This window comes from Gavialis gangeticus, unplaced genomic scaffold (assembly GCF_001723915.1).
Source record: "Gavialis gangeticus isolate Ggan-Ray unplaced genomic scaffold, GavGan_comp1, whole genome shotgun sequence".
NCBI lineage: Eukaryota > Metazoa > Chordata > Crocodylia > Gavialidae > Gavialis > Gavialis gangeticus.
This window is the reverse complement of record NW_017728992.1, coordinates 101,408,991-101,419,451: the sequence shown is the minus strand read 5'-3', so window position 1 is coordinate 101,419,451 and position 10,461 is coordinate 101,408,991. Positions and strand designations below refer to the sequence as shown.

Below are 10,461 nucleotides of genomic sequence, written 5' to 3'. Positions count from 1 at the left end.
CAAAAAAAAAAAAAAAAAAAAAAAAAATTAAAAATGTTATCTAACTGCAGAACAAACAACAATCACTTGATACATCTTCCTTATTACTAGCAATTAAGTAAAAAATATTATCTAGCAAAATAGATTTAGACTGTCCTTTTTTACAAAAAAAAAAATTCTAGGCATGCTGAAAAGAAAGCTGCAAAAAATTCTAAGAACAAAAGATTTGAGTTCAAGAGAGATTCCAGAGACTACTTAACTTTAAATGAACTAAGGTTAGGAACAATCCAATAGCTGGCTTCAAGAATTATGAACAATGCTTACTAACAGCCCAACTTTACATGGGAGCTCCCATTGCTAACTCTGCTGCAAAAATAAGACTTCAGGTACAAACAATGGGCATTAGTCTAAATTCAACAAAAGCTTAAGCTAATTGTGACAAAGCCTTACATTTAATGTGCTAACAGTTTTTAAGAAAGCCCTTTAGTAGAAAGTGCATTATATAATATTGTACACAACAAAAACAGCAATAGAAGATAAGGGATGCTGCATGCATTAAATGTAAAACAACTCAAAAGAGTCCGACAGAATTGCTTAAATATAGAATACAAAACTGGCACATAGGAATGCCTGAAATGGCAAAGCATGGATATTTTCTTGCAATTAATTGAGAATCAGTGTGCCCTATACAGTCTAAAATTCAAGGTCTGATCCTTCCCCTAGAGACCTTGCACTGCAAAAAAAAAAAAAATCAGACAAGACAAAGCAGAAATTCAAAAAAACTGAAAAAGAACAATGAAATGCTGTGAATAATTCATTCATGCAGCCAAACAATAAACGTAAACGTATTTGAAAGCAGCTTATTATCACACTTGCATTCTGCAGTTATGGTCAAAGTGTCAGGAAAGACATTTCTTTGCTCCGATTTACTATTATACTTAATATTTGCGATTCAGAAACCCACAACAAAATGCTGTTGCTGCAGTTTCTCAGGCCTATTAAGTACTAGGGCTGTACAAGCTTTGGTAGCCAATTCGATTCGGAGGAGATAAGGCCTGACTCGGGGGCCGAATCTCCATATCAGATTGGGAGACCCATTAAAAAGTCTGAATCTATTTGAAAGCCTTCAAATCGATTTGGAGATTCTGGCAGTCTCCGCTCACTGCCGCAGGGAGCTGGACCTCGGCTCCATGCTGGTAAGTAGGGGGTGGGGGGGGGACCCCACCTGACCCCATCCCCCACCAGCTTTGTGGGGATAATTAGCTTCCCTCTCATGACTGGAATTGGGTGTTCTTGTCATGGGTCCTGGGATCCATCAAAAATGTATATGCAAAATACAGGGCAGCCTGGTCCAGCTTCCCTTCATGGGACTACACTAATCACATGCACCAGGCTGAGGAAGGGGGCGACAGAGGGGGTCAGTCAGGATGAATTGTTTGGGGCTCTGTTTAGTGATGTTTGCCAGGCATTTAAGGCTGGTGAAGAAAAGGACTAATTGGAAAAGGGAATGAAAGATGCAGCTCAGCTGTGGGAGTGAAGTGGAAGTCAAAATGCATGAAATGTAGTGGTTCACTGTGACCTGAAAAAGAGCCGGCAGTGAAGCAGACTGCACTTATTGGGCACAACTATATATGTCTTATTCAGATAGGCTGCACTAATTTATTTTTGTGGTAGGTCCCCATCAGCATGTTTTCCCAATGTGGGCCATGCTCAGTGTTCGCTACCTTTAATCAATGTCATAATTGGTTTCCATGGCTAAGCACATACTGCTTTTGGCCATTTTAGTGACAATGTATTTAGTGAGATCTCCTTGTATGCAATAAGACAAGGGACTTTTTTCCCCATGCAATTAGGGAGGGAAAAACTTACTCTTGTATTTGAGAAAATACAGTAAGTCTTCTAACAAGGTAGTAAGGTTAGTTTTATTTCGTTACAGTTATTTTGAAACATTTTACTTCCTCTTTTATCCCATAATGATAAATGTAAACAAAGTTTTAAATTAGTATTCAGATACTTCCGTGTGATGGCCCATAATTTGTCTTCTGAAACAGTTGGAGTTAATGAGACAAGATCAAAGGACTTTTCCCCAGTCAATTACAACTCTGACAGTGAAGAGAAATTTAAAAACTACATATTGGGAGGTATTTCTCACTAGCAATTCAAAGAGCCATATTCTACTTCTTTAGACCCAGACAGCAGTTTGGGAACCTCATAGCACTTCCCCCATTCAAGTCTATCAAGGAGGGGAAACCATAAGAAACATTGCGTCATATTGGAAAAATTACATCTTGGTTTTGAACAGTAAGGAAAGAGTATGGGTAGATGAGCACAGTTAGGAGGAAGTGAAGAGGGAGGTGAAATTAATTAAATTTAACTACTTGGTTATTAATAGTTTGGTGATATAGCAGACCAGCTAGATTTAGATCTAAGGTATGCTTCCTCTTAATTCAATAAAACCTTTAGACCATGTACACTGAAATTATTATGTTCAGAGCTAATGTAGATCCTGAGCCTTCAGTAAGATTAATTGCAGGACATCTTTTCACCCAGGATTAACAACATTTACATGGCAGATGAAGAAGGCAAGGAGTAGCAAACCTACCAAAGATTAAGTAACATGAAGTTGTCTCTCCCTCACCATTGCACATGATTTCTGAAAGCTATGCACTGATTAAAAATACTGCTTTTCCTGGTTGTGTATTTATAATGGGTCTGAGATACTGTAATAGAGTGTGAAATGTACGGTTGTGGTGACATGCATATTTGGGGGCAAGTAAGTTTTATTTACTTTCCAATTCCAAGCAGAATATATATTCATTTATTCAATGTCTTATCTCTTTATATACAACATTTTTTCAATTATCTCATATGATGATTAATGGATTTAGAAATTCCCAGTAAAGTGTGATCATTTCCATATAATAAAGAATATTTTTAAAGCGCACATTTCCATATAATATCAAGAATATTTTTAAAACTCACAGATGTTTCATTTACTTCAGTGTGCCTGAGCTCTGACAACAAACTTAACAAGAATATGCTCCTGGATGATGTTGTCTATACAAATCATCCCTCAGATCCATTTAAAGTGACAAGAGTGTAGAACAGGACAAAAAATTACAGCCGTTTAAGCGCACTATTCAGAAGCTGACAAAAGACTGGGTGGGGCAGGGGGGCAAGGAGAAGCGGTGAATTCAAAGTGCCTGTGTAAGCCCATGGTCCCCCATCTACTTAGAAGGGATTATTTATCAAGAAGTGGCCTGAAAAATTATCCTAACTGGGGGCTCTATCTTTATTATCCATCTTTGACTGGGAGTCTGATCAAAAGAGTCTTCCTTTCTACTTACTATAAAAGAGAAACATGCTCTGCCCTACCTTCTTCTTGAATAACTAATACTTTTACTGCTATGCTCAGAGCCTTCATGTGTTACAGCTGAGTAAAATTAAGGTAACTCTTCTCATTTCATTGTTGACCTGAACAGCAGCTTGGAAACTGACCAAAGTCTGTTCATTTCATGCGGTACCAAATGTGACTCTGGAAGACATTCCATCAACTCACATTTAGAAAACTTCTTTTCCTGCCACTAAAGAACAGATTCAGATCATTTAAAAAAAATGAAAGACGCAAATGTGGAAGAAACTGATGATTCTTTATGCTCTCCAACTTTCCTGTCACTCAGGTAAGTACAAGTCTGAGGTCACGGCACATCAGCAAAATATTTTACTATGCTGACAGTCATTTGCATCAGATTTAATTTTGGGTTCAGATCTCTCAGATTTGTAGTTCCTCCACTGGCATCTATTTTCCTTTCTTTGTTTTCCTAAAAGCTTCTAATGAAATATCTCCCACCAGACACCCTTCTCTGGCTAGACCAGAATCATGCAATTATTTTTCTTTTATAACTAGCCCAAAACCTGCACTAGTTAGCACTGATTTAGCTAAAACTGATTTTGTTAAACCAGGGGTGTTGTACATACAGCCCGAGGGGCCAGATCTGGCCTGTGGAGCCTCTCTATCTGGCCTGCCTTGGAGTCTTTTGACTTTGCTACCAATGGCCACTAGCAGTCAGGCACTTTCGTCACCTCCATATATCTTCCACATCCAGACCCACCACTGTCACCATTGTACCTACCCCTGTGTCCTGGGCAGGAGAGTCCCAAGTGAGTCTGACATGCCTAAGTTAAATCAATGCAAATTCCCATGGGGACACACTCAAGTCAGTTTAGAAATTAACTGTCAAATTCCAAATGGCTTACTTCTAATTGATCAAAGCCATTTCTATACTAATACAAGAACTGTTAAATAGGGTCTTGCAAGATCTTACCCAAAGGCATCTCTAATAAAAAAGTTATCAGCCATCCTAATCTGCACCATGCAAAGGTTCTATAAACTCATTATTTTAGCTGCTGAACGAACGTTTCATTGTGAAGCACCTACTTTGCAAGCATACACAGAAACACTGTAATAGTGTAAATAACATGTACAGTCTATAGTTTTTTCTAAGAGCATGCTTTTAGTGTGATAAGAAAATATGCTATGAAGAAAGAATCTCATCTTCCTGCCAGTGTATTTGTCCAGTGGGATAGCTCGAGTAAGTTATGTTTGCACTCAAGGTTTTCAGGCTGTCATTAAGAAGCCTGTGTATATGTATTGTTGATTTACTTGTGGAGAAATACATGATATTCACATACATATACAGTAAGACTGGCCTCAGAAACCTTTGTAGAAATGCACCAACTTTGCTTAGTCATAATTCAAGAGAGTTCCACAGTGAATTTTTGCTTTCAGGCACACAGTCTTCTGAGAAAAAGAAAAAATGCTTTGGGCTGAAGCGTTTTATGCTTCCCAGCAAGGCAAGTTTGAGAATTTCAACGAAGTTTGGCTTGGAATATTGCAGGGATAACTATGCTAATAAAAAGCCTGAAGGCATAATCAATCAGGAAAAAAAATAAAACACATTTTATGTATCTGAAGAAAAATTAATCTTGCAAATTAAATACTAAAATGTATAGAAAAATATACTGTTCACAGGAAATTACATGATTTATTCAACGCTTGCACTATATCAAGACGGCCTTGCCTTGGGGCACTGAACCTTGAAGTACACGTTTCTACTCTCTCTGGGTATGGACAAATATTCATTTGTAGTGGCTTCAAAAGGGGAGATGGCTGCTCAGGACTACACTGCAGCTTTATACTGTAACTTAAGTCTGTAGGATTCTGTAGCAAAACCACTCCAAATTTAACCTCGTTTCATTCAGGGTCAAAACTGGGATGATTTTGTTCACTTGCTTCTCTACAGCAGTGCTTCCCAACCTTTTCCACAGCATGATCCCATTTATGATCCCATTTGCCCAGCATGACCCCTCATTCCCAACCCCCAAAGTCCCAGCAGGTGCCACTCACTCCCCACCCACTGCCCCGTCCTCTCCAGCAGCACCCCTGTGGGAGGTGGTGGTGGCTATGGCCAAAGCAGAGCATGGAGCCTGGTTCCCTCCTTGCCTCCTGCCCCCCACAGGCAGCATGACTGGAGCAGAGCCCATGGTGGAGAGAGGGAGGATGCAGGCTGCCCGCTGCAGGCCCAGGGCTCCCCATCCTGCTGTCCTCCCCCCGGGGACCTCCGTGGCCTAACAGGCAGGACCCAGCACGGGAGGGTGGGAGGCTCAGTGTCAATGGTGGGAGTCCCACACAGGCTATGCCACCACAGTGAGGCACTCCCTGCTCACCTGGCAGCAGCGACAGCTTACAGTTTTGTCTCCTGCTGCTGCTGGGCAGGCAGGGGGTGCCTCTGCACGGTGCCGCAGCCAGTATGGGACTCCTAGCAGCAGCACCGAGCCTCCCTACCCTGCTCTGCCACAGAAGCCCCTGGGAGGAAGGACAGCAGTGCAGGAAGCCCCGAGCTCGCAGCTAGCATCTGCTCCTGCCCCATGTACAAATCTGGGTGGCATGTGCTCCCCATGCCTCCCTCTCCAGCAGTGCATGCAGCAGCAGGGAGCTAGCTGCCCTGCTACCAGTGGCTCCATCCTGCTGCCATTGGCTCCATCCTGTTCTCCCAGCCAGGCCCCACATTCCCACCCCCATGCACTAGCCTACCTGGGCAGCACCCCCAGCCCTGCCCCACTCTCTCCCTCAATGTGGGGGCCTCAATCTGCCCTCCCCCACAGACTTAGCTGGAGGGAGCTGCAGGAGCTGCTCACTACACTGCCTGGCTGCTGTGTTCATACGCACATGCAAGCGGCACCCCGTGCCTGACTGCACTCCTCCCACTTCCCCTCAGCACCAAACAGCCCCTTGGCAGGCTGGAACTCTGCCATCCTGCAAGGAGAACCTGCTGTTTCCCTCTTTTCTCCTTTAAAAGGATAAAATCTGTGATTGTCTTTGTGACCCCATTTATTTTTATCATTGCAACCCCAAATAGGGTCATGACCCCAAGGTTGGGAACCCCTGCTCTAACAGGATCATGCAGACATAAGCTACAGTGTAACTGCTGCTGCCTGGTATTGAGCTGCTGCAGCAGCCTGCTTCCCTTTTTAAAGGCACTACAAAATGTATGTTTGTCCATATCCTTTACTTGAATATCTGCACCTGTCTGATACATTTCCAAATGCTTTCTTGGGAGCTTCATGTCTTCAGATGTCTAATCTTCCTCTAGGCATCAGGTCCCACGGGTGCAGGATGAATCTCAAAGACATGTCTCGATACAAATAAAATCCCTACCGTCTCCAGATACTGTGATGTTTCAATACCTCAGGGCTATATTTCAATAACCCTGAGGTGCCTGCATGTTGATTTCTTTTTCTCAGGTTAAGGCTGCTCTCTGAAACAGATGTATTGTTGTGTATTTATCAGTTTAAAAATAAACCAAGGAAACTGTAAATGACTGAAAATAAGCTAGTGTTACAACAGGGCTGACATATTTCACACTATAAACTCAGCACATTTAAGCTGATGGTTTATATGCATTGGTTATTTAGCTCATTGACATATGTATATTAAGGCATGCAATATCACATCATAAACAGTATAATACTGTGTAATTAAGGACCAACGGAAGGTCCTGCAAGGACTATAACTTTACATTTCTTAACTCTGTATGTCTAAAAGTTCAGAACTTCACAAAATCATCAGTCACACTGCCACCAAGATTTACCACATTTGATTTCCTTACAGGGTTGTACTAGCCTCTCCAATGCCAGCTATCTTGGCTCAAGACTAGTATTTGCTCTTCAGTGCCTCAAGATCTCTACGTTCCCAACAGATTTCTCAGACTGAACACTTTGGAAGGAGTCATGCTAGCAGTTAAGCACAAGCCAGCGGCAGTCTCTATAATCGATCTTTGCAGACGACGTCCTTGGGTGGATAAACCCAGCTCCCCAACTCTCAAAGTTAGCAAAGCTTCCTCCATTTTAAATTCCCAAAATCCCCATTCCCCCCACCCCCTGCCTCCCAAATGTTTTAGATATCAACTCAATCCCTACACAGATTTAGGATTACTCTGGGAGCAATTTATTTCCATAGGGTCAAAGTATTTTTTTTACTTGATTTTAAACATATATATTTTGATGAAAGAAGCAATAGACTTTAGTGGATGCCATTGTGTTGTTTTGACAATGAAATACAACAGCTGTAAATATTCTCACTAAGCAAAACATTTAGGCTGAAAATATCTCTTATAATGTAGTGCAACAGTCTACACTAATATCTCCTTTTACATCACAATGTTTGCATTCATTTGCTGACTCTTGTCTTAAGGCCCATCTCATTCTCTCTTCACTGCAAAGCTGGCATGCCAGGTGATGGTGCCCTTAAACATGCTGCAATGCTCTGCATGGTTCACTTCCAGAACTGGATGAAGGGTGGCCATGTTTGTGCTAATTAGTGCCACTGAGAGAGAAAGTACTAATTAGCATGTCTGCAAAGAAGTACAAATATTGTAACAATACTTCCAATCTAGGTGACCATTTGAATTGAACCAAACTGCAGTATATGTGAGGTGCCACCTCCTGGCACAGTATGTTTGCAGTTATTGATTCCAGGCACACAATATATGTGCTAATAATGAGATTTAGCACCATAACTATATCAAATAATTTTTAAATAGGAATTTATTTTGGTCCATTTAACCTCATTGACATCCAAAATTAAAGTTCCAGGACAAAGCCAAAAATATTTAATTTAAGGAGTTTGACTTTAAGGAATGACCATTCTGATGAAATAGTTAAATGTGTTTCAGACACATTAGTATATATTACTATTCTCGTTTTTATCTTAATGGCTCTACATTTGTGTGTGCAACAGCCAAATCTAGTTTTAGTGTAAAACATTTCATAGATAGCTAAAGCCTTACAATTTACAAGGTATGCTTAGAAGCTTGGGACACACAGGCTAGGGATAGACATTACACGTACACCAGTTTAAGTGATTAGAAACTAATTTAAACCTGTGACAGAACAAATATGCAGTTCACATAAACCAGTTTCAAAAGGCTGAAACCGGTTTGAGATAAACCTGGCTGAATATAGTATCAGACTCAATTGATTTGGGTCAAATTTTTCCTCATGTCTAACCTAAATGCTCTCTGTCAGTTTATGGCCACTGTTCCTAGTAACCCCAATGGGTGCCTCGGTAAACACAGCGTTCCCTATTTCTTGCTGCCTCCCCGATTAATATGTAGATGGCCACAAGATCCCCTCTCAGACTCCTTTCGCTGAGGTTGAAGAAATTCAGGTCCCTCAATCTCTCCTCGTAGGATGTTACCTGCAGGCCCTTAACTATATGAGTAGCCCTCCTCTGGACCCTCTCAGTTATCCACATCCCTCTTGAAGTGTGGTACCCAGAACTGGACGCAGTACTCCAGCTGCAGCCTGACCAATGCCGCACTGAGGGGAAATATCACCTCCTTAGACCTGTTTGTGATGCACCTTCTAATGCATGAAAGTGTGCGTTTGGCTTTACTTATCACCTTGCTACACTGACAACTCATGTTCATTTTGGAGTCAGCTATGACTGAGATCCCTTTCTGCTGCTGTGCTGCTTAGAAAGTCACCTCCCAGTCTGTAGGTGTGTTAGTGTTTTACTTTGTTAAACTGCATCCTATTTTGATCTGCCCACTTTCCCAATCTGTCCAAATCTACCTGAATCCACTCCCTGCCCTCCAGTGTGTTTACTTTGCCCCATAATTTCATGTTTTCTGCGAATTTGGACAAAGGGTTTTCCACACTCTCATCCAAGTCACTGATGAAGATATTGAACACCACTGATCCAAGGACCAAACCTTGGGGAACTCTACTGCCTAAATTTTTCCAGGCTGAAAATGACCTGTCTGCCACCACCCTGTAGGTTCGTCCCATATGCCAATTCTCCGCCCACCTGACCGTGTAATAATCTACATCACAACTGCTTAATTTACTTGTAAGAATGGGATGCAACACTGTATCAAAGACCTTTTTAAAATCCAAGTAGATGACATCTACCTCAGCTCCTGCATCTAAGCAATTTGTGACCTGATCATAAAAAGAAACAAAGTTAGTCAGGCAGGATCTACCTGCTATGAACCCATGCTGGTTGCCCTTCAACATTATTTTTACTGGACTCCCACAAATATGATCCTTAATAATTTTCTCAAAGGTTTTCCCAAGGATAGAGGTGAGGCTAACTGACCTATAGTTACACAGATCATCCTTCCTCCCTCTCTTGAAAATAGGGGCCACATTGGCCCTTTCCAGTCCTCTGGGACCCGTCCTAAGCACCATGAGCACTCAAACAACTGTCCAAGTGGTTCTGCTACAACACTGGCCAATTCCTTCAACACCCTTTGATGAAGATTGTCAGGGCCTGCTGACTTAAATACTCCAGCCCCTCCAAATGCCCCTTCACTAGGTCAGCACTAACTGATGGTGGATTGGAGTCCCTCTTGTGCCTGCCTTTGGTCCCTTTGGGAGATGCACCTTTATCCATGCTCAGGAATACAGATGTGAAAAACTCATTCAGGAGCTCAGCTTTATTTCTCCTATCTATTTTGCAATGCCTGTCTCAGACCCATTTCTGGTTTCACTTAAACCAGAGTCTCCCAACATCCCAGATACTTTGCAGCCCTGGGCAGGGCTCTCTGCTCCACAGCAAAGTTGGCCCCTCTCCTCTGCTCCCTGGCTGGAGCTCTGGAAGAAGATGCTGCTGTGCCTGCAGACGCCTGGCTTCCTCCTGCCCCCCTCCCACCACTCCCTGCCCAAGCAAGGATTCCCCCCTGCCCTGCCACAGCACAGTATGTGGTATGCTAGCTAATGCTGAGAGGTGTCTGTGTAAGGCAGACAGGATAGTGTCTACTCAGGGTTTTTTGGACCTAAAAGAAGAGCTTGCACTAATGAGAGAGGCTTTGGCTTTCTTGATGGGCTAATAAACATGTGTTACTCCCGGTGTAACTCCCTGCTGTAAGTACATGCTGTCTAACTCCCTGCTGGCTCTGTTGCTAGTCAGGAGCAATG

General features: G+C 42.3%; 1 protein-coding gene across 1 annotated transcript in view; it reads right to left on the bottom strand.

Moving 5' to 3' along the window:
• Positions 1-10,461, bottom strand: part of TTC39C (tetratricopeptide repeat domain 39C) — a 77,116-nt gene that overhangs the window by 19,301 nt on the left and 47,354 nt on the right. The gene's annotated exons all lie outside the window — the stretch shown is intronic.